Consider the following 24106-nt stretch of genomic DNA (forward strand, 5'->3'; position numbering starts at 1 on the left):
GATTTGTCTGTTACCCTCCAACCTCTTGATCACCCAGCGGGGTTTCTCTTTGATTGCCAGTGTGAGGGAGACAGAATGATCCTCCTGTAGGCTCCTTCTTCCCTCTCTGAGTCACAGATTTCTCATCAGTAAGGTATGTGCGGGGATTCCAGGGCTCGAAAGCCTTGAGGAGATAGCCTGGGCATAGCAGCCAGCAGAGGCGGGCCCTGGGCACCAGTCTGTTTCATTCCCCTTGGCCTGACCACAGCTTCCGGCTGCCTGTCCCACACTGCCCCTTGATTCTGCTTTCCAGGAAGGCAGGGATTCCTCAACCCTCAGGGAAAACCCTTGGTAGAGCGTTGTCCTTCATTCAACCTCTCTGTTCCCCGGGGGAGCCCCTGGAGAAGAGGGGTAATAAAGCTGACCTGGGTCTCTGAACCACCGGGGACCCGGTCCTCTGCACCCAGGTGAGGCCAGCCAGAGTTCCAGCGGGAAACAAAAGACACATTCAGAAGGGCTTCACGGAAGGGAGTTTCATGATATGACAGTTTGCAAGGTATAGACAGGATTCGGGGAACCAATAAGGGCCGATGAGGCACCAGGAAAGCCCCAAAGAGGCAGGAAATGGAAATGTGCAGCAAAGCCTGATTCGAGCTGGGGTCATGAACGAAGGGCCACCCAGCAAAGCTGTGGCCACAGAGGAGCCCGAACCCCTGCTGGGACTCAGGGAGAGAGCGGGCAGCAGGGGATGGGAAATAAACACAGTGGCTTCTCTCTCCTTCCCTGCCAGGACCCCTGCTGGCCAAACCCCACAGAAATCAGGAGGTCAGGAGCCCGGGTGATGCGGTCTGCTTAGGGCTGCTTCCCCAGGGCCCAGGGCAGCCCGGAGAACACAGGGGCAAACAAAATAACCCGCCCGCCCCACCTGGGATCCCCATATGACGGCAAAGCCTATCTCTGCTGCTTTATCACCACCTCTGTCCCTGCCTGCAGACCAACAGTAACTGACAGGGAAGGAGATCCAGGATTCCTCGTTTGACAGAAACGGTCTGGCTCACAAGGAAGGTGCGGATCCAGGCAGAAAGAAGGTAGAAGGAAGGAGGGCTGCCTGGGCCAGGCGTGACCTGTGCCTGAGCGTGGGGAGAGGCCAGCAGGACAGAGCTGGGCGGGAGATGATGTCAAGTGGCGAGGCGAAATGACCGTACGACGTCAGGATTTAGTGCAAACCACCCGATCCTGCTCCTGCCTCCCCTCTCTAGACGGTGAGCCCCTGGAGGGCAGGAATTTTGTCTTGCCTATCCTCCACAGCTAGCTCAGCGCCTCTTAGGTGCATGAATTAGAATGCATTGGATAAATAAGTGGATAACAAGTACATGAATGAACAAGCCTAGTCACAGCTCTTGTGCACACCCCTGGGCCCTCGTCAGGGAGCACTGTTGAGCGAGTAACAGGCCACACTCCTAGAGAAGTGTTATTTCTATCATCCGCCACCTCAGATTTTCCACGCGGCCAGTGAGTCACTGGCCGCTCCAGCCCACGTAGGTCTCCAAACTGGCCAGAGGCTGTGCTTTGATGGCACCTGTTCATACATGCAGTGACTTCCTTTGGCCGCTCTCGACGAGGCAACGGGGGAAACGGCAAGTTACATCATTTTGCCCAGCAGCCTTCCTGTGAGCTCTTCCTCCGGAGAAACCTTGATCCATGGCAAACCGTCTGCGGTATTCCCGGCTGGAGCCTTTGGCGAGAGATAGGAGGCCAGAATGACAGTGCCAAAGAGGCAGCTGAAGGATCGTCACCCTGGGAGCCACAGCTCTGGCTCGCTTTTTTTCCAATGGGCCATAAAGACTGAGGGAGGCAGGGGGAAGGGGAGGGGGGGTCACCAGAAAAACAAACTAGAGTTCCCGAGTGCAGTCGCTGTGCCGAGCCCACCTGGTGCAGCGATTACACGCAGACCGTGGGGCCAGGCAGCTGGCTTCCGCCTCCCCGCTCTACCACTCGCCCGCTATGCGGACTGGGGCAAGACACTCCATTACTGTGCCTCAGTTTCCTCATCTTAAAAAACTGCGGCTAACGCTCATGCCCACCTCATATGGTGGTAGAGAAGAGGAGATGGGCTAACAGTCGTGAAATATTTCAGAGTACGCGGTCCATACATAAATAATGTCATTACATACGTACATTGCATACATAATTCATTACATACATAAATTTCATTACATGAAGTTGAGCAGGACGCTTTGTGGACGCTAGCCCCACAAACTTTCTTTTTCTGGAACAAGGCCAGCCTTAGCTACCCCGCAGGTCTGTTGTGAGCAGGGAGCTAACGCATGTGAAAATTAGAACGTGTGAAAGCTTGTTATTTGTCGTCAAGACCACGGGAGCGGCCTGATTTAGCAGGAGGCAGCAGGGAGGGATGTTCAAGGACTGTCAGTTGTCAACTTCTTTTTTTTTTTTAATGTTTTTATTTGTTTTTGAGACAGAGAGAGACAGAGCATGAGCAGGGGAGGGGCAGAGAGAGAGAGGGAGACACAGAATCTGAAGCAGGCTCCAGGCCCTGAGCTGTCAGCACAGAGCCTGACGCGGGGCTTGAACCCACGGACTGTGAGACAATGACCCAAGACTAAGTTGGACGCTCAACCGACTGAGGCATCCAGGCGCCCCAGTCGTCAACTTCTGATTATCTGCCTCATGGAGGCCCCTTCTTGCCAACGTCGTCAGCTCTTTGGCCTGTTCGAGTCTTTGGTTGACAACATCCAGGCGTCTCACGGGTCCCTCCCACAGAGCAAGGGAAATGACTGGTCCTTCCCTTCCCACCTGCGAGGCAGGTATAGCCAGTGGACACAAGCTGTGAGAGAGGGACACACACCTCCGTGTCGGCCCATTTTCCTTTGAGCAGGAGGGGCAGGACAGGGGAGGGCGGCCAGCTCCTCTGTACCAGGGCCTCGGAAAGAAATGGGTTTGTCTTGAATGTGGAGAGCTGGGAATGAGAACAAATACACATCCCAGAGCAAAGTACAAATGTTCTGCCATATACTGCTACCTATGGGATTTCAAAGACTCTTGGAGTCTCAGTTTTTCTCATCGTCAAAATGGGGATAATTATACCTAATTAAAAGGGTGAAAATCGGTGACATATATAACTCCCTTGGTACATGGCTAGTCCAATAAACGGCAGCCACTTGAGCTAACATTTTGCATTATCCGCACACCATCCCCTCCGAGGGATGGAGAAGGGCTGACATCTATCTACACCAGGAAAGGTGGTGGCGACACAAGTGATTTATAACTCCGATGTTTACAGTTTCTTTCCAGGGAACATACTAAGGGTTCATGCGTTCGTTCATTCAGCAAATGTTGCAGAATTTGTACAACTTGCCGTTATTTTGCTCACTCGTATTTGTCTGGCTCTCACCACCGGAACTGCGAGGCTTACGGGGTCGGTGGCGGAGTCTGTGGAGTTCACTGGATACTTAGTGAAGACTGGCTAGGTAGGTAAGTGAACAGACGGAGCCCAAGGCACGTCTGCAAGACTGAAATGGCGGGTGCTCCTGGGTGGCTCAGTCGGTTGAGCGTCTGACTTCGGCTCAGGTCATGATCTCACGGTTTGCGAGTTCGAACCCCATGTTGGGCTCTGTGCTGGTAGCTCGGAGCCTGGAGCCTGCTTCGGATTCTGGGTCTCCCTCCCTCTCTGCTCCCCCACCCTTTCGTGCTGTTTCTCTCTCTCTCTAAAATAAACATTACAGTTTTTTTAAAAGTAAAAGACTGAAAGGAGGTAGGGGCAGGAGGCCTGCATTCTGGGCTCAGTCACGCCTCCAGGAACAAAACTTTCCCTTGACCTGGAGCCTCCACAGACCTTCCTTCAGCTGTGAGATACCGAAGGATCACTGGAGCCCAGACTCCAGGAACCTTTTCCCCAGTGGGAAGATATCCATGCAACTGCTTAGGTGTCTCTAAAGGACCTGGAGAAGGGTTCGAGTCCCCCACTCTGAGGAATACAGCAAGTGGCCAAAATAAGGATGATAAAAAAAAGAATTGATGGCAAATGGAAGGAGCAGCCCCTTCTTAGTAACTTAACAGAGGGAGGGAAATTCCAGCTAGTGGGTACGTAACTAACATGAAGACATGACCTAAGTAAGGCCCTGCTTTTGTGGATATCGGGTGCTCCCACATGTAAGACACACTCGTTCTTGCCCACAGACCTCACTTTGTGTGATCCAGGCTGTCCAGAGACATAAGAGTAAAGGGTGGAAACAACCCAAATATCCATCAGCTGAAGAGTGGATCCACACAGTGAGGCATATCCATACCATGGAATATTATTCGGCCGTGAAAAGGCCTGAGCTACGCCGAAGTACTGCTACACGCTGCAGCACGGATGGCCCTCGCAAACATTACGCTAAGCGAGATCAGCCAATCACAAAGACCACACATCACGATTCCCTTTACGGGGAAGTCCAGAACAGGGAAATCGACAGGGACGGAAAGCAGGTTAGTGGTTGCTTAGGGCTTGGGAGGGGGTCTGGGGGGACACGAAGGTGATAAGTAACGGGTATGAGATTTCTTTCGGGGGTGATGAAAGTTCTCAAATTGTGCTCATAGTTGCACGTTATCTGTGAATACACTGAAACCACCAAATCATACGCCTGAATGGTGAATTGTACGGTATGTGAATTATTTCTCAAGAAACCTGTTTAAAGAGCAAGCGAGCAAGCGAGGAGGGGAAGGGGCTTTGAGAGGGAGCAGGAGGGCTGTGCTCAGAAACAAAGCTCGAGGCCTGTCAGTCCTGGCTGCGCCCTCAAGCCAGAGCCTGCACATCACACAGGCAGGGTTATGGTAGCCCCCAAGCCACGACTCGGGAAGATAAATTGGCCCCAGAAGGTATGGGGCTGGGTCTCTTCTCCCCTGACAGCTCCCTCTCTGTGTTTTTTCTGGCACAAGAAACATTCTGTCTTCTTGTATAAATAGGGGAAATTTATGATAGTTTTCCCCCTTCTCCTCCCTGGTGGGCTACTCAGAAGGGGCCTGGGCGGGAGGAGGGAGATATAAATGTGGAAAGACTTGAAGGAGTCAGGGATCTTGGCTCTGGCCCCTGCTCTCCTTTCCCTCCGCATGTTTGACCATCTGCGTGAGGAGGCGGCTGGAGAAAAGGTGCAGGCCCAGAGAGGCGGGTCTCTGAGGCAGATATCCAACAGGAGGGGCACAGGGGAAATTAGGGAAGCATGGCTTGGCTATCCCGAAGCATATCAGATGAGATACAGGCCCCCTGCCTGGTTTGGGTTATTTCTGTCCTTGCTGCTGGTTGAGGCAGCTGATGGGGTGGGAAGAGAATTCATCTTGGATTCAGAAAATGGACAGAAAAACGAAGTGTGACCTTAAACAAGTCACGTCCTCTCTCTGGGCCTCATCTGTAACAAAGCGGGGGGTGGGGGGGAGATGAAACCGATCGGGGGTCAAAACTGGTTTTAGCTATGGGGTCCTTTCTCTAAATAAAATCCTTTCTTTAAGGTTTATTTATTTTGAGAGCGAGCAAGCATGAGCGGGGGAGGGGCAGATAGAAGGGGAGAGAGAATCCCAAGCAGGCTCCCCGCTATCAATGCAGAGCCCGATGCAGGGCTCGAACTCACGAACTGGGCGATCGTGACCTGAGCCGAAATCAAGAGCCGGACACTTAACCCACTGAGCCGCCCAGGCGCCCCTCAAAATCTTAAGGAGCAACCCAACAGCTAACATGGGGTGTCCCGCTGAACTTCCTGGGTTCAAATGAGGGCGGGGTGAGAAATGCCGAGGCCCCTGTCATGACTGTGAAGGGGTCTGGCCAAGTGTTACATGATCTCCAAGGTCCCCTCCTTCTCCGTCTGCAGGAGGGGACTTGCCCCGTATAGAGAACTCGGGCTCTGCACACTCGAGGTTGGGACCCCAGTTCTACCACTTACTGTGTATCCACTGGCACATCACTTATCTCCTCTGGGCCTCAGTTTCCTCGCGTGTAAGTGAGAATAATAGTGATCCCTCTCTCGGAGGACTGTCACGAGGGTTATATTAACTAACGTGCGTCATATCTGGCACTCAGTACATGTCATTATTGTAACTATTCCCTGACCTGATGTGATCCTGCCGGTGAGTCTGAACCACAAATCTGGTGTAAGGAGGTACGTCAGGAAAGACGAAGGCAAAACTGCCGTAAGAGAGAGGCCCCCAGGGGCGCCTGGGTGGCGCAGTCGGTTGAGCGTCCGACTTCAGCCAGGTCACGATCTCGCGGTCCGTGAGTTCGAGCCCCGCGTCGGGCTCTGGGCTGATGGCTCAGAGCCTGGAGCCTGTTTCCGATTCTGTGTCTCCCTCTCTCTGCCCCTCCCCCGTTCATGCTCTGTCTCTCTCTGTCCCAAAAATAAATAAACGTTGAAAAAAAAAATTTAAAAAAAAAAAAAAAAAAAAAAAGAGAGAGGCCCCCAGACACAGGAACTTAGAGAAACCAAGTTTATTCTTCGTGTAACAGTCTCAGTGGAGCAGTTCTCGACGGCAGGCAGTTCGGTTCCACCTGGTCAGTCGGAGACGTGGCTTCCTTCCATGTGGTTGCTTTGCTCTCTCTTAGGGACTTCTCCTCAAGTGCATGGTCAAAGCTCAGTCCCAGGTGCATCGGGTCCAGCTCGCGAAAGAAGAACTTACCCAATGTCTTAAGGGTCTGATGACATTACTTGGCTCCCACTCCCCTCTGGCCACACCTGGCAGCAAGTGCAGCCACGAAATGGGTGTCCAGCCGCAAGGCCGTCTGCTTTCGAGCAACAAGGAGAGAAGGGGTTTTATTGAACAACTAGTGGTCTTCATCCAGGGCTCAGACCCACACCTGAACCACCCTCTTCCCCTTCCCCTCTCAAAGGAGGGGGGCTAGAGACCACAGTCCAGAAAACAATGTGATCCCCCATGAGGTCACTGTGCTCCCCGATGGCTGTCATGCCAAGAACAGCAGTCACAGGACAGTGACTTGGAGGCCTTGCTCCAGGGAGAATACCCCTCCATCCATCTTCTTCACAAACATGTGAGACAAGCTTCTGCCCCCACTGCCCATCTGCCGCTTTCTCGTGGTCCTGTCCCATTCTGTACCCTCTGTTCCCAGTCACTAAGTGTGACTACAAACGCGGGGACACAGTAGGAATGGGAGGCGAGCCCCAGGGAAGGGAGGAGGCCATGCTTTGCAGGCAGCTCAGGCACGGGGGTCAGTGCCGGGCAAATCCAGCTACCAAATGTGTGACCCGAAATGGGGCAGCTCTCTGAGCTTCAACAGACTCTTCTGGAAACAGGAATAAGACACTCACTTGTCAGGGTTGTTGTGAGCATCGAACAGGACACACCCAGTCTATAACGCTGTGCCCGGGCACAGAGTAGGTCTTCAAGAAACGTAACCGATTTTACTTGGCGCCAGCAAAGCCAACCTGATCCTTGCCCCCTGGCCTCATCCAGCCTTTGCGTGGCCTTTTCTCCCTCCCCTTCCTGGCCAGTGTACCATCCCCCCCCCCCCCGCCCTCTTTGTTACCCCCGTCCTCACTGCCTTCCCACCTGAACCCACCTGGATCTGTGCTTTCCACCTCCGGCAAGTCTTCCCTAACTAAGCATTCCAAAACATTCCCACTTAGCCACTTCCCACCCCAGCCCCCACTCCAGAGACTCACTCTTGACTCAAGGGGGGTATTAGACCGAGAAAGTAGTTCCCCCAGCATGGCCGCCACAGGGAAAAAAAGAAGTGACTTCCCCTTGAAGTCTCTGGGCACTGAGAGGGACGGCCAAGCCAAGAGCCACAGCAGAGGCTGGGGAAGAACTCAGGCATCCGAGCCTCCAGAGCCCTAGGGCTTCATTCTCTCCTGCCCCCACTGTGTACACCCCAGCTGTTAGATCAGTGGGTTGAGCTGATCAGGCTTAGAGAATCCATTGAGCCCTTAACCTCGAAGGGGTTCCACGCCTCTATCTCCAACCTTCTCAGGTCAGAAAAGCAACATCCATAATAACTAATGCTGACACAGTGCCCACTCTACTGACACTGTTCCAGGCACGTCACACACACGGACTCATTTCACTTCCACAACAGCCTGTGCACTAGGACTATTAACTCCATTTTGCAGATGAGGAAACTGTCGTCTGGAAAGGTAAAGTAACTTGCCCCAGGTCATACAGCTAGCCTAAGGCAGGGCTGAGATTCAAAACCAGGCAGTCGGGCTCCAGAATCCATGCTCTTAACCATTCTGCTATAATGAGAGCTAGCACCAGGGCGCCTGGGTGGCTCAGTCAGTTAAGTGTCCGACTTCAGCTCAGGTCACGATCTCGTGGTCCGTGGGTCCGAGCCCCGCGTCGGGCTCTGGGCTAATGGCTCAGAACCTGGAGCCTGCTTCTGATTCCGTGTCTCCCTCTCTCTCTGCCCCTCCCCCGTTCATGCTCTGTCTCTCTCTGTCTCAAAAATAAATAAATGTTAGAAAAAAATTTTTATAATAAGAGCTAGCATTTACTGGTAGTTTCCAGGTGCCAAGCCCCGTGGAAAACACATCACGTGGATTTCATCAAATCCCAAACAACCCCTGAGATAGCTACTGTTAATATTATTCCAGTTTTACAGATCAAGAAACTTAAGGGAGCAAAGTTAAGCAACTTGCCGAAAGTCACACAGCTAGATAGCTTCAGATCCCCTAGCTGCTTTACCCCACATCTCCCACCCTCACCCCCAGCTCCTCCTTCTCTAGGTGGGTTTTAGCACCTTCCTTGACAAATATGCTTTACCCCCACAGCCCACAACCCTTATGCTCCTACCACTCCCATGCATTTCCGTCTCTTTTCCTCCCCACTCCCCCACCCCCACCCCTCCACAGTCCCCCATCCCTCCACCAAAACTACCCCCAAACCCTACTGTCCCTCTCCCTCAGCTCCCCTCTGCCCTCTCCCACATTTGCAGCTCCCACAGAATCAGATGAATTTCACTTAAAAAAAAAAAAAAAAAGAGCACCGGACGTTCCCCAATCAGGCCCCTCCACTGAGCCTTGATCTCCAGCCCCCAGGGGAGGCACCGCAGTGACTAGGCTGGAGAGTCAGAAATAAAATCCTCATTCTATTCCCCCACCCCCACTTGCCATCACTCATCTGGGAATCCAGGGCGAAGAAGGGAGCTAAAGTGCAGAGCGTTCATTTAATATTAACAAATTGAAATGAATTCTTTTAATGCCAATTAACTTGGAGCGGCCCCTTATTAATAGTAATTTAGATTCATACTTGGGAGAAGCGGGGGACGGGGGCTGGGCCAAATGTGCCCAGAATGTCAATGTGATGACGGAGCTGGAGAACCCGGAGGGGAGGGGCAATGGCAGTGGCAGTTTTACTTCTGCCCAGTTGGGTTCTGTTTCCCTCCGGGAAACAGACAAAGTCGCAGGAGGTGGATCTTGGGGAAACAGATTACTCTAACAATTTGATTTTTGTACTTGCACTGGATCTAAAGAGGCTGAAAACCTCATCACACCATTTTGATGGTTTACTTCACAGTACTGCTAAATAAGAATCTCCTCAGAGGTGAGATTTACCCCAAACTATCCTAAGCCAGACCTCTCCGACCAGAAGTGATCGAGTCTCAGGCCAGCTCGCCCTTCCTTCTTTGTGTCCGTTCAAAGCCAGAGCCAGAGATCAAAATGGGGGTGCCCTGATCCCTGCCACCTCCACCTTAATCAAAAGTAAAAGAGAGGACTAAACATTGTGTTTCTTCTGGGAATCCTCTTCCAGAAGGTAAGAAACCCAAAAGGCTTACCCTAAGCTAGCTGCTGACATTTAGGGGAGGTACAAAGATCTGCTTGTACTTTTCTTAGAATTTAGGGAAAAGATGAGAATTAAGATTTCAACTTTGTGTACCAAAAAGTTGCCCAGGATAAAGGCAAGGAGAAAGAGCTGAGTCCTAGACTAAAAAGTCAAACAGAAATTTTTCTTTCCCTGATTTTGCTGGCTCGATGGGGGAGGGGGGGAGAACTAGAACCCTGAATGTAGGCTTTGACCCAAGCAGGACATTGCTTCTTCCTAGGTGTCCCTCTTTGGCTGGCAGGGTGAGTCAAATTTGAAGCTGGGAATTGTGGAGGTTGGGGGTGAGGGTCCTGAAATGAAGGAGAAAGGAGTGCAAAGGAGGCTGGGGAAGGGTAAGCCAATGTATAAAATGGTGAAGTTTATTAAATAAAAACTCTAAAAACGGTTTAACATGTAAAGATTAAATTTAAAGAACAAGTCAGGTTTTAAAAGGAGGTAAAATACATCAAAATTGAGAGATTAAACAAAAATGAGGATAAAGCATAAACTACTTCAAGTAAATTATTCTTCAAAAGAGGAGGGGGTTGGAATTAATCAAAAGAGACCTTGTTCACACCCCCATAGAGCTTCCCAAACAATAAATTCATTTACCAAACAAAAAGAGAAATCAACACAAGACTAACAGTTTCACACGGAGGGAAAAAAAAATCATGGAGATTCAGCAACAGCTAAAAAACGAGTGAGGAAGGAGAAAAAAGAAAGAAACTTGAGGTCCATTAACTGATTATTGGTAAATATTGAAATTGAAAAATGGGATGGAGAAAGGCGGGAAATTGACATCATCAGAGAAGTGAAACTTGCAAAAACAGAAGGTGTAACTCACCCCCAAAGAAAAGTAAACTCTCCGTAAGTAGAATGCTCCTCCCCAAAAGAAGGAAATACAAAATTGATCTAAAAAGTACCACCCACCCTCCCCTGAGAAAACTATACTAATCCGAATTTAATCTTTGCCCAAATCTGAAACAGATTATACAAACAAACAATAAATAAAAGGATCCCTTCCTTTCAACTGCGAGAAAAAGAAAATCGGATTTAAATTGCGTAATGGGGCAGGAAGGGGGACGTAGTTTGCAGGTGCCAGAAAGGATGGGGGAGGGGGTGTTTCAGGGGTGGAAGACCGGCTTACCTTGCTCTGGAGCGGCGGCCGCCGTACAGAAGTGGGCGCGGGACCCTGCGAGTGTCTCCGTGTTGGGGATAAAGAGGAATAGGGCCTCCGGGTGCCCCTGCTCGAGAGAGGAGAGTACAAGGACTAGGGGTACCCACCTCCCCACCTCGGCGCGTCTCCCTCCCTCCAGTACTCAGGCCTAGAGAGCTACTGAAAGTTACAAATTGCTTCCATTATTAGCTCATCCCGGGCGTCCTGGTCATTGGCCAACCCTGGACCACGTGGTCCCTCGTACCAATCGATCGAATTTCTAGTTGCAATTCTCTGTCTGTCCCTTGGCTCTGGGCAGGAAAGGGGGGGACCGGTGGCGCGGGGTTTAGGGAGGGGCTAACGAGGGGGGGTCTCTTCGCCCCCTCACTCTCCTTCTTCGCCTTGTCCCGGCCCTGAGTGGCCGGCCCAGAAGGGGTTGAAAGAATGTTGTTGGCTGGGACACACCCGGGAGGGCACACACTGGAGGAAGCTAACAGACGTCGCCAGGGACCCAGGGTCCTCTCCTCCCAGTTCCCCGGGCCGAGCCGGCCCCGCTGGCCACTCCCTCTTACAGCGCCCACTCGGCCCGCGGCGGTCCCAGGGCAAGCAGCCTGGCCCCTTGTCCCGGGCGCTTGAATATCCTCCCCGGATCACTGCTTCAGCCCACACTTTGGGGAAGGTGCTTCCCTGGGGCTCGCTCCGGATCAGGCGCCTGCGCCCTCAGGGGCACCCCGACTGCCAAATTTGCGCCCCTCCTGGGACTGTTTGAGAGAAGGACAAACTTTTAAACGGATTAAAAATCAAGAGGAGTCCGTCTGGGGCAGGTGAGCCGGGCTCTGGAGGGGTGCGTGCGTTTCCGCCTGAGGACAATCTGTCTCTCCTCTCTCTGTCTCTCTCCTCCTTACTCCATCCCGCTTCCCCTACCGGCAGATACTAATCTGCCCACCCTTGGAGGAATTTGGGTTGGGGCAGGGCATCTGTCAAATAAATGGGTCCAGAGCGACTTTCCTCCCCCGAGTTTGGGGACTCCGGTGGCAGCTGGCAGAGGTAGGAGGATTACTTGTGAAACTGGGGAGGACGGGAGAAATTGGGGGCCTGGAGACCCAAAGAGTCTGGTTTCTTCTTTCCCCAACCGCAACTTGGCGGAAACTTCAGGAAAGTTTTTTGAAGGAAGGTGGAGAAGAGAGTAGAGTTGGGGTTTTGACGCTTAATGTGGGAAGGAGGGCTGCGGTGATCCCCATACTGGAGGAAGGATCTGTTTGCTTATCTCCCAGTCAGGGTGAATTGTCAGTGTCCCGAACCTGCTCACCCAGCAAACTCTTAGAGACGCTTGGAGATCCCCCACAGGGTCTCCCGGCGGAAAGGGAGAGAAGTACTAGCCGAAAATAGTTTCCCACTCTGCTGGGGTGGGGGGCGGGGTTATCAGTCTAGAGCCTCAGCTCGGGAAGACCTCGCCCCTGCTGCCCCGGGACCTTTCGCGGGCATTATTTTAAGTTAATAATGACACGAGAGAGGGAACAACTCCCACATTTCTTCTTCTTTTCCTTGTAAACCCATTTTGATCCAGAGACCCATCTCCTTAAGATGAAGTCAGAGGAGTGCTTCTCCCCTCCACCCCCCACCCCCAGCACAATCTTCCTACTTTCTCCAGCGCTCAAGGGAGGGCAAAGAGATGAGCCCCTTACCCAGTTCCGGAGCTGAGATTGCCCCTCATCTACACACAAGAGAAGTCCTGGAAGGAAGAGATGGCTCTTCTAAAAGGAGTCAAGTTGCAGAGGGTGGGTTGGGAAGGCGCGACTGAACTTGGGGGTCCCCGGGTTGAGAGTGGGGGGAGTAGGCAAGCCAGGGCGGGGGCTTGCGGCGTGATGTGGGAAAGCAGGTGAGGGCGGAGGCCGCTGCAGGTGCAGTGGCAGGGCGGGGCGGGGTGGGGGAGTAACTCTCAGAGCCCTGTGTTCTTGGAAGGGGAGGCCCGGCCCAAACCGGATGGTCTCCGTTGCACCGGAGGTTTGTGCGTCCTGCCCTAAAAAACCAGGCAGGATGCTGAGGGCAAATTTGAACCAGTTCTTGGAAAGGGCCAGGAGGGGTTGTGCATCCCAGGAGGGACAATTCCCACGCCAGCGCGTGGTGTCCCTGGCCCCTGCCCAGCCCGAACTTCCAGAGGCTGCTTGGCCCTGCTCTGTTAGGAGCTGCAGAATCGCCCAGGCCTTTGTTTTCGCTGCGCCCGGGGTTTTTCTGCTGGTGATGCAGCGGCTGGCTGTCCGGCACCTGCTCCTACCCGAGCCCCCGGAATTGGGCCCTCCTGGCTAAGAGGTTTAGGAGGGTCGCAGCCCCGCACTGCCTAGGGACCTGGTCTTGAGAAGGACTATCCAGGGACAGACATGAAGGTGATTGATACCCAAACTAAGCCCTTTTCTTTCCTCCCGTTCTGTGGCCCTACCACCTCTCCAGCCCAGAGGACTTGAGTGGAAGGTCTCGGGCTGCCCCAATCCCAGAACTGATAGGGGAGCTGCCTAGGCGCTGGGTGCACCAAGAGGAGGTGCCTGGCTCTGGGCTTTGTCCCCCTCTTGATGAATCCAGTCTTGTTTTGCCCCTACCTCCCCAACACTCCCCCTACCTCCTCCCATAATCTGCGGGGCTCTCTCTCTTTTACTCTTCCCTTTCTTTTCTTCCTCTTTCTCTTTTTTATTAGGATTGATGGAGAGACAACAATTTGGCAAGGCTCCTCTAAGCCTGTAGTGGGGAGCTGTGGACTCAGCCCTGACTTCCCAACTAGGGGGAACCGTCCCATTCCTGGGCCCTTGCATTTGGCCCCCAAGTTGGGGGGAAGTCGACAAAGAATGGCATGAAGGATGGCTGGCCTGACACAGGACAGAGCCCCAGCTTGAGGAGGGGGCAGTTTTAGGCTAAATTTCCATTGCAGAGAGAGGACTTAGAAACAAAGGAAAGAAGGTTGAGGAAACAGCACAAAGGACTAGAAAATTTGAGAACCACAAAGATAAAAGACCAGCGAGGGAAGAAAAGATTCGAAAAAGCCCCAGCGCTGGGGACAGAGGAAGGGCCTCCCGGAGGCTGAGTGGGAGAGAAGTGAAGATGAAAAAATTTTGATAAGAGACAGAACAAAGGTGCAGGATTCGCCTGTTTTGTGAGGGGGGAAAACGAAGGGAAGGGAAAGCAAAGGGGTGAAAGGAGGGAGCTAGAAAGTAAAAGAAAAGGGAAGGAAACAAGAAAGAAAAAAGTAAAAGCAACAGAAGACAGAAAGAGAAAGGGGGGAAAGGGGAGAAGAAAAGAAGGAAGGTGAAGGAAGGGAAGAATATAGAGAAAAAAACAGCGAAGGTGGGGCAGAAAGAGAACAAAAGAAGGGGGGGAATGAGAAATAAAGAGAGAAAAAGAAAAGGAGAGCCGGAAACCAGCCTAACAGAAAGGGGATCCTGATTTGGAGGTGCACAGGGAGGGAAGGAGGAGGGAGAGAGGCCGCGGTGGCCCAGCCAGGGTCTCCCAGGCGCCCGGGCGCCCTACTGGCTTCCCCTGGGGCTACCTGGGCCCTGGCCTCCCACCCCGGCTGCCCAGGACCCCAGTGGTGCCCCGGAGGGAGGTGGGGGTTCAGCCGTCCCCTTGCGCCCAGCTTCTCCCAGGAGAAGCAGCTGACTGAGCTGGAAGAAGGACTTCTTCCTGCAGCCATGCCAGCCTCAAACCCAGCACAGCGGGCCTGGAGGCGCAGCAGGTCAAGATCTGGTTCCAAAACCAGAACGCGGAGCCGAAGAGGCGGTTTAGAGATGGGGGGGACCGGTGGCCACACCGCCCTGGCTTGTCTCCTCGCCCCCAGCCCCGAGAGCCTCCACGCTGACCTTGCTGGCAGAGGCTGGCTGCAGACTGACTGCTTTTGTTCCGCCCTGTGACCTTGGGCCTCAGTGTGCTCTTAGGTCAAATGAGTCCTTTGTGCTGGAGGGATCTTCTGTAATTTTGGTTGGCCTGTCTGTATTTGCGCGGGGGAGAGAGGGGTGAAGATGAGGCCTGGTCCTCCCCAGCAAGGGCATGTTCATTGGTGAGAAAAAAAATCCTCCTTTGCCATCCTTCTCTCTCTCCATGCCCCAGAAAACTTCCTGCCAGGGCACAGGGTTTCTCTACACCAGAAAGGATTGTGTGAACTTGTAAAGAGCTCGGCATGAGGTTGTCCAGTGCTGGAGGAACCGGAGAAGGAACCTCAGTTTTGAAAGAGAATGAGGACGTTTCCTACAGGGGCAAGTGGAGTTGAGCTTTGCAGGATATAGCACTGAACTCACACACACAAAGACGTTAATTGGCAAAGGGGCTTTAGACTGCGCTGCAGAGGAATGAACTTGGGGTTATTGTGTGTCTGTGGCGCGTGGGGCCTACACTCCCACGCCCCGTTCATTTGCGCCGGGGACAACTGCCCAGTTTGATTCAGAGGGTCTCTTAAAGCCAATTAGGTAACTCCTTTGTTTCCCAGGAGTGCAGACGGGACACTGCCATTGGGCTCTCCTTGCTGCCTTGGCCTCTGCCCGTTTCTGCTTGCTGTTGTTTTCTGCCTCACTGAGGGGTTGGGGGGGGAGGGGGACAGGCAAATAAAATGTCCCTCCACACTCCCCTAGTCTTCCCTGTACCCTACCCCCACCAAACCTTCTAGCTGCTGACGGTAATGAACTCCCAGGAGTGCAGAGGGGACAGTGGCTGAGATCAGCCAGATCTTCCAAGGGCAGCACGAGCCTTGGGGATGGGCTTGAGGGACCTTCACATGGCCAGCTGGTGTCCACAGTAAGCCTTGCAGCCCCTCTCAGGCGGGGGCCGGGGGGGGGCTCGGTCCAGTGCTTCCCAGCACTGCGCTTCTAGACTTCCTCCCCTTCTCTCAAGCTAATTCTTTCCTTCATTTCCTCCTCCCCCTCTCTCTCTTGCTCCCTTCCCTCCTCCTTCCTGTTCTTTTTTTTTTTTTTTAATTTTTTTTTTTTCAACGTTTATTTATTTTTGGGACAGAGAGAGACAGAGCATGAACGGGGGAGGGGCAGAGAGAAAGGGAGACACAGAGTCGGAAACAGGCTCCAGGCTCTGAGCCATCCGCCCAGAGCCCGACGCGGGGCTCGAACTCACGGGCCGCGAGATCGTGACCTGGCTGAAGTCGGACGCTTAACCGACTGCGCCACCCAGGCGCCCCTCCTCCTTCCTGTTCTTTAGGTTCTCTCTTTCCTTTATCATCTAGCCCAGGCTGGGACTCTTGTACTGTCTTTGTGCCCCCTGCCCTGAGGCTTTGCTGTGGGAACTTCAGGCAGGCTAATAACCTGAGGCCTGCCCTCAGGAGTTCATGATGTGGATGCAGTATTGGGACTGGGAGATGAGGGGCAAAATGGGGGGTAAGCTTTGCTAATCAGGTGCGGGATGAATCAACTGGTTTTCTCTATCAGTTGTGATTGATAGAGACCACATCCCAGTGGCTCATCCCAGGAAATCTTCCCCCACCTCACCGATCTGCTGGCCTGCCCCTGCCCACGGGGGTGGGGTTGCTGGTGTCCCCAAGGCCATTCTCTCCCAGGGCGAGTGAGGGCCTCCAAGAGCGCCCCTTGCCTCAGTAGATGGGGGTGCTGGGGGTGGGGGAAGAGAGGTCAGTGATGCCAGGTCAAAGCCTCAAACTATTAAAGAAGCAAAGCCTGTTTCCCTGTTCCCGATGCATTTTAGGGGTCCTCTTTCCCTTGGATGGAGAGGCTGCTCCTCTCTTGGCTCTTGGCTATCTCTCCGAGGAACACACCCCTTGATTAGCCAGGCCCGCAGCCATCCCCATCTGCTCTGCTGAGAAGGGAGGCCACTCATTCCAGGCCTTGGTGGAAGGGATACAGACTGCCCAACGCAGCTTCCTTGCCTCAACTGGCCCCTCAGGGAAGGTGGGAACCTCCTTCACTTCGCAGGATCCGGAATCTCGGCCGGCAGAGCGGACAGCCGCGCTCTGGAGCCTGACGCGGAAGAAGTTTCTGCCATTGCGCTCTCCTTGCTGTCTCAGCCTCTGCCCATGTCTGCGTGCTGTTGTGTTCTCCCTCACGGAGGGAAATAAAATGTCACTCCCCACTCCCCTAGTCATTCCCTGTACCCTACCCCCACCAAACCTTCTAGCTGCTGACGGTAATGAACTCCAGCTTCCAGCCTTGCTCATAAGCTACTCACAGTGAATTCAAATTCTCTTCTGGGCAGGAGGGAGGACAGATGCTCCTTCCTCGGTCCTCCCTTGCTCAGTGATCCATTTTGAAGGCCTTTTGGGGTCAAAGTCAGACCAGGTTGCTTCCATTGGTATAAAATTAGCATCTTAAAAAAATCACACCCAGATTTCTAGCATCCCAGAATAGAAGTCTTGGAGCACCTGGCTGGCTCATTCAGTGGAGCATGTGAGTCTTGATCTCAGGGTCGTGAGTTCAAGCCCACATTGGGCATAGAAATTACTTAATAATAATAAAAAAAAAAAGGAATAGAAGGTCTTTACCCAGACCCACATCTCTTCTCTGGCCTTTCAAACCCGTTGATGATATAAAGGCTTGTGGCGGTGGAGGAACAGAAGGGAAATGAGCAATTTCCTCCATCTAAAAGCCAGTCGTTTCAGCTGGTCATTCTACTGTATTTATTTAGTACTTACTATGTGTAAAGCATCACCCCTACCTCAGTTTGTCATGACTGTCGAAAGCAATTCTTGCCCCTATAAGGCTTCAGTGTGTGTGGACAGATCTACAAATAAACAAATCAATGGAAAAGAAAGTCTGGACTCAGGCTGATTTTGACTGCAGCCTTCTATGCACCTGGTCTCAGAGCCCCTGGCTTCCCAGCTCCCGCTGCCCAGACCCAGTCGGTGCAAAGACAGGACGGCCCTGGGTCTCCTCTGTTTCCCCCACTGGAAAAATACCAGAATGGGGAGCGAGAAACATGCACTGGGATTGGCAGACAGGAAAGCCCTGAAATAAAGGGTTGAGGGTCAGCAAAAGAGCCCTCCGTAGGTACCTTTCCATCCTCGAGGTGTGCATTGTTGCTGTGCAGGGTGACGTGTTTCTCTGGGTTGCTTAGCCGACTTAGGGTTTGCCTTGGTGCAATCACGTGCCTGAAGGTGACAGCAAGGGTGTGCATATGCAAGTGAGCTCAAGGGGGGGGGAGGTGGACAAGCATTTCTGCACCAGGCTTGTGTGCACTGGGCCCAGACGCCTGCACGGGAGCAGGTGCGTGTGTGCGCGTGCGTGCTGGGGGCCAGGCTGCACACAGATCCGAACATATCTCTGCATACATGACCCTCTGTGTATGCAAGAGTGTGTGTACCCGCTGAATTATTATAAAATTACCCTGACCCTTACAGAAAATCCATACCAGCCTCGGCCTTTCTCCCCCGACCTCTCGACCTCTGGGGTGCCTGAGGAAAGAGCTGACCCGGTCACTGCCTCCCCCAGTCAACGAGTCTCTCTCCATTAGCATAAAACATGAATCTGCTGGCAGCTTGACAAATTATAACTAGCAGCCAGAGTTTTGCCAACTGGCTGGCTTGGGCGCTGTCTATTTATCATTGAAAATGGTAAATCATAAGAATCCAGATGACTTAATTATTCAAATCCACCCAGGACCCAGAGAGCCCGCAGTCCCGTCAGTCCCTGGGCTCAGGGAGAGGGCAAGAGGACGGGTGCCGGAAACTTGGGGGCTGGGAGACGCGGGGTCCACGGCCACCCCTCTCCCCTGCCCCGCCAGCTGGTGTTTCTCTGCAGCTCTTGCCTGCCCCGCCTGCCTGTCCCTGTCCCCAGCCAGTTGTTTTGGCCGCTGACCCTCCCAAGACTCTCCCTTCCCCGCCTCCGGCCGCCTGCCACACGTTCCCCTGACTCACACATGGACGTTTCCCTGCCTGTCTTTGTGTGGGTCTCTGTTAGTTTGCTCTCTCTCTCTCTTTCAGTGCCTTCGTTTTTATTTCTTCTCTTTCTCACATTCTCTTCGCCGTCTCTCTCTCTCTCCCCTCTCCCTACGATGGATGCTGAGCTCCCCTACCCCTCACGTAACTAACTTCTCTGATGGAGGTTTGCCTGCGCTCCTGCCCCCTTTGTTTCTAGTGTCTCAGGTGCCCACTCGGGATCCCCATGGACACACGCCGCACCACCCCTAACCCAGCGCCGGAGCCCTGGAAGGTGTGAATTCTTTCCTCCTGGGAGCCACGCGGAAGCACAAGTGTCATGGATGGCCTCAGGCCTGCTCTGCCTTTCGCCCCCACCCCCATACACACAACCTTTCTTCTGTGGGTTTCTGCACAGCTGGGGAGATAGCGGACACGCTATCACAGACATACGCCCCAGGGGGAGGCAGGACTGTGTGCCAAGAAGGCCCACCTCGGGGCTGCCCCCTTTCTCTCAACGCAGAACCACCTCAAAGCCTAGCAGAGGGATGGCTCAGTGTGAGTTTTCCCAGAAAAAGAGAGAATCTGTTTGCAGAACAAATTCTACATCCCGGGGTCTTCACACAGAGCTTCTGGGGTCCCTTTGATTTCTGGGTCCTTTTATCTTTGCGTCTTCACAATCCAGTGTAAATATGCGCTATTTTTTCTTCCAGTCCCGGACCAGAACTGGAGGGAAGCTGGTGCTGTTCCCGCCCCCACTGGGGGTGTTCGGGGCAGGGGGGGGGGTTCGCACTCTCCCCAGTGCTGATGTTGTGTTCACACTCGAGGAGGACATGGGCGGTGAGGAGGGTCGCCACAGCCCCTTTGAATGGCATCCTGACTTATTCATTTGGGGGGCTTGTCCTCTCCGTGAGGGCCCCAGAACCCTGTCCCCAGACGCTCGAGCCCACTTCTGTGTCTGCAGACACTTGTCAGCTTGCTTCCGAGTGGCTGTCAGTGTGTGTGTCTGTCTACACGCTTTCAGGAGTCCTTATGCTGGAACAACAAGTGACAATGTCCCCACCAACAGGACACCTGAGGAAATAGTTCTCTCCCCACAATTCCATGTTAAGGCCTCTGAGCAATGCCGTTCTCAATAAAATATTGGCCTGGCCAAATCATGAAAGTCTAAAAGAGGGAGCCACTCATTTCTGCGACCGGAAGTGCGTAAGTTCTTTCTTGAGTCTAGCCTCCTTTTCTTTTTTGGGGTGGAGTACGGGGAGGGTCAGAAATCTTGGGAGACGACTCCCCCCTCCTCCAAGAGAACATCTATGGCGAATAGGGGACACCCCCCCGCCGATGCCGGGCTCATCCCCACCGCTAACTGCGTCCCTTCCCTCCTTCCTTTCTCCCCACCTTTCCGAGCCAGGTTGGTATTTGACCACAAGGACAGTTGGCGAGGGGTGAAGCAGGAGTGGAGAGGATCAAGATTCAAAAGCAGGCCAGCAGCTGGACGCCAGGGAGATCAATAAGGCAGATAGATTGGAGACAGGTTTCTCCCATTTCTTTCTTTTTTTTTTTTTTTTTTTTTTTCTGCTGGCTCAGCGCCCCTGCCCCAGCTCCGACAAGCAGGTGGTGGACAGAGCCAAGCCCTGGCCTCTGTCTGCCCTTCTAACTCAAACAGGTTCCTAATCCCTGGGTAGAGGGTAAACAGTCGCCGAGCACCAGCGGGATTTAAGCACCAGAAATGCCGCTAATGCACTTCGGGCACTGTTCCCTGCCCCCACTCCCACCCCGTGTTACTAATTAGCCCAACAGCTTGGGAGAAGCCTGGGAGGAGCAGCTAAGAATGCCTTTGTGCGGACCCCGCAAGCCCAGGTCTGAGCTCTGGATAGTGTCTCTGGAGCTGGACCTGCTGAGGGTGGCAGAGGGACTCCCGCCCCCCCCCCCACCCACCGACTCCTAAATCAGCTCAAATGGAGACCAAGGCGTTTTTTCTGTGCACCCCTCCCTGAATCCCCCGTCTCCCCTTGGCTGTTCACAGCTGGGAGGCAGGTGGGAGATAAGAGGGAGCGTGGAGTCGGCTCCGGAAATCAAACGACCCAATAAAAAATTAATTGTCTAATTAAAACCATGAGGAAGCCCCTTGCCAGAGTTTGGCTCTGAGTCGTCAGGGCTATAAAGGGTGGGAAAATGAGTCTCAGCTCCTAATAAATCCCTGATTTGCAGCTTGGTCTATCAGCGAAGGAGCACTGAGCGTTCTGCCTGGCTAGGCCTCCTGGAGGTCATTCCATCCCTCCCTCTGTCCCCAGCCCAGGTGGTCACGCCCACCGCCATCTCCACTCACCCAACTCCAGCCCGGAGACAGGAGCCTCTCCGAATGGACAGAAAACCACTGCTCAGGGAGGGCAAGTATTCCTGAGACTGTCAGGCTCCCCGATCGGGTGCCACCCGCTTCTTCCTGGTCTTTCTCCAGGAATGGAAACTTTCTGGCAACTTCGCCAACTGGAGAGGTCTTGGTTCAAGTTAACGAATAATTGTTATAGAGGGGCTTGCTGTGTAGATTCATTTCGACCTCACCCCCTCCATTTTTTGTGAAAAATACATTTTTATGTAATTCACAAACCAGCAGGTTCCCTCCCTTAGACTTCAGGGCTAATTTTTGCGGGTGAATGACAGGCAACCAAGCTAAGAAACTTAACCTCCCCCACACAAAAGGGCTGAGTACACTCTGCCTAGTTGACCAAATCTTCTGGAAAAATGAACGCAGAGCTGGTCCAGGGAGGAGTGCAGAGCTAGGCAAGTCTCGGGTGTAGATGGGGATCCAAACCTTCTCCCTCAATCATTGTACCAAATCTTCCCTTGGGTCTGCCTGATGCTTCTGTTCCCTCCCTTCCTTGGCAAAAGCAAATGCGTTCTACATCATCAGAGGCATTAATTTGTAACAGGAAGAGAAGGAGGAAGTGGTTAAAATACAGCCTTCCACATCATACTACATTATTTTATTATATAGAATACAATATGGGATATATATCTGTGATTAGCTTTTTAAACAAACACAGGAGAACAAACAAAAGGTTCTCAGAAGGACATATACTTATTCCACATGTACCTCTATTGATTAAAACACTTCTGCGAAGTCTCTTTTTCTCGTGTTTATTTTTGAGAGAGAGAGAGAGAGAGAGAGAGAGAGAGAGAGAGACAGAGCGTCAGCAGGGGAGGGGCAGAGAGAGAGGGAGACACAGAATCCGAAGCAGGCTCCAGTCTCTGAGCTGTCAGCACAGAGCCCAACGCAGGGCTTGAACCCATGCACCATGAGATTATGACCTGAGCCGAAGTTGGATGCTCAACTGACTGAGCCACCCAGGCGCCCCCTGCCCTCTTTTTAAGATGGACTTCGTGGGGGTGCCTGGGTGGCTCAGTCAGTTGAGCATCTGTCTTCGACTCAGGTCGTGATCTCACGGTTCATGAGTTCGAGCCCCAGTTCATGAGTTTGCGCCGTGTTGAGCTCTGTGCTGACAGCTTGGAGCCTGGAGCCGGCTTCCGATTCTGTGTCTCCCTCTCTCTCTGCCTGTCCCCCACTTGCACTCTGTCTCTGTCTCTCTCTCTCAAAAATAAACATTAAAAAATTTTTTTGGAGATGGACTTTATAGCCATTCTACAAAATATTCAAGATGACCATTATTAACTATAAATTAATTTTTGACGGATCCCCAAAAAGCACAAGTTAAGGTTTGTCGCCAATAAGGACATCCAAAAAACGGAGTCGCCCACCCTGAAGACAAACTCCAAAGAGGAGTTACCAACACTTGTGTCATTGCCCCTTGTTGTGCTAAGGGGCTCTCCCGCGCAAGGTGACTATAGAGTCGGTGCGCTCTTTCCAGGGCTGTTGTCTGGAGCCACATCTGGAGTGTATTATTTATCATTCCTGATGATCCTGACTTCGTTCATCTGGTTGTTATTTTTCATCCTAAACAGTGAACTAAGCCTTCCCTAAGAAGGAGAAAAAGAAAAGGAAACAAATTCCTGAGCCCCATCTGGGTCAGGATCCCATTTCAGATTTCAGCAGGCTCCCACGCGCGAGCCTGGAGGTGGAGGCTATAGGTCTTCCTGCTTCCCGGAGCCCCAGACCTAGAGACTGGAGCACAGACGCTGGTGCCGACCCGCCCCACACCTACTGAGTGCCGGGCCGCACCGGGTGCTTGCATATGGGCTATCCTCCTCAATCCGGGCATATCTGGCCATTTCCTTCCCCGGTGGATGGAATTTGTCATTTCTACACCCTGCTACCTAGTCGAAGACTGCACGCTCCTCCGAGGCCCTATTGTTCCAGGAGAAGCTCTGGTTTCCTGGTGCCCACTTCCCAGGAGGACTTAACTTCAGAGATCATTCCAGACTCGGGGCTCTGGGCAAAGCCTCACTTGAATATCCCTAGTCCTCAGGTTGACCAGCTTGAGCTGGTAAACAGAACCTTGACCCCAGAAGGACATGACCGTGGCCCACCATCACACAATTTGGGGCATGGGGCATGGGGCGGGGAGGGCACCGTGCATCCTGAATCCTATGTGAATGGCACCACCTAGAGTTGTGCTTCAGGAGTGCAGTGAATGCGGGTTCCCGGAGCTGAGCAGGGCGGCCACCCTGCAGCCCAGAGAAGCATGGGACTCAGGCAGCCTCACACAGCATTCAAGGGTGAAACACCTACCTCTTGACAGCTAATGTGTCAACACCTCAACCCCCCCGGAGAAAGGACTCAAAGGGGAGACCCTCCCTGCCTCACCGATGCTGAGAGATCTAGGCTCGGCACACAGCTCACCAATCTTCTCTCCATCGACTTCAAAGGCAGCTCCGTCCCCTGGGAGGGGCTCGCTCGAGGGTATGGAGCAAAGCTGGCCTGACCCGAACTTGGCGAAGTCGCCTGAGTACAGGTGAGGCTGGGCCTAGAAATCACCGGGAGACGTGAGATCCCGTCTGGGCTCCAGCCTGGGGAGGGGTGTGAGCAGGTAATGGAAGGGGTGGGTGCAATCCTCACGGTCTAGAGGAATGTTGACCGTTGCCCCGTCCCTCCCAGACATAAGGCTGCCAGGCTCACAAGTGGGCCTTCACCAGCAGGCAAAGCTGCTTTAGCCTCCGCACCCTCTGCAAGCCTAACCCACCTGGATACCCTCCTTCACGCTCTGCCTCGCCCGCCCTTCTGGGCATTCATTCTCTCCACTCCCAAAGAGTCTTTCGGAATAAAACCTACTGACCTCTGTCATTTCCACGACATCCCCCTCAAGCATTCTCTCAGCCTGTGGTCATTCAGGCCCCCGTGTCCTCCCCTGACTGGGACAAGGGCTCCTTCA

The 24106-nt window shown here is 53.1% G+C and overlaps 1 long non-coding RNA gene across 2 annotated transcripts; it reads right to left on the reverse strand.

The window, feature by feature from the left end:
- Positions 1–6441: 6441 nt before the first annotated feature.
- Positions 6442–13354, reverse strand: LOC124502679 (uncharacterized). 2 transcript variants are annotated; one of them, XR_006959980.1, is made up of 2 exons: positions 10925–13354; positions 6442–6745 (listed from the first exon to the last, which is right to left on the reverse strand). It is a non-coding gene; the product is annotated as an uncharacterized LOC124502679 (long non-coding RNA). The 2 variants fall into 2 exon arrangements; XR_006959979.1 differs by having other exon boundaries at positions 6442–6748.
- Positions 13355–24106: the final 10752 nt, after the last annotated feature.

This window comes from Lynx rufus, unplaced genomic scaffold (assembly GCF_022079265.1).
Source record: "Lynx rufus isolate CCGP_SWC_20201006 ecotype Redwood Valley unplaced genomic scaffold, mLynRuf1.p SCAF_7, whole genome shotgun sequence".
NCBI classification, from domain to species: Eukaryota; Metazoa; Chordata; class Mammalia; order Carnivora; family Felidae; genus Lynx; species Lynx rufus.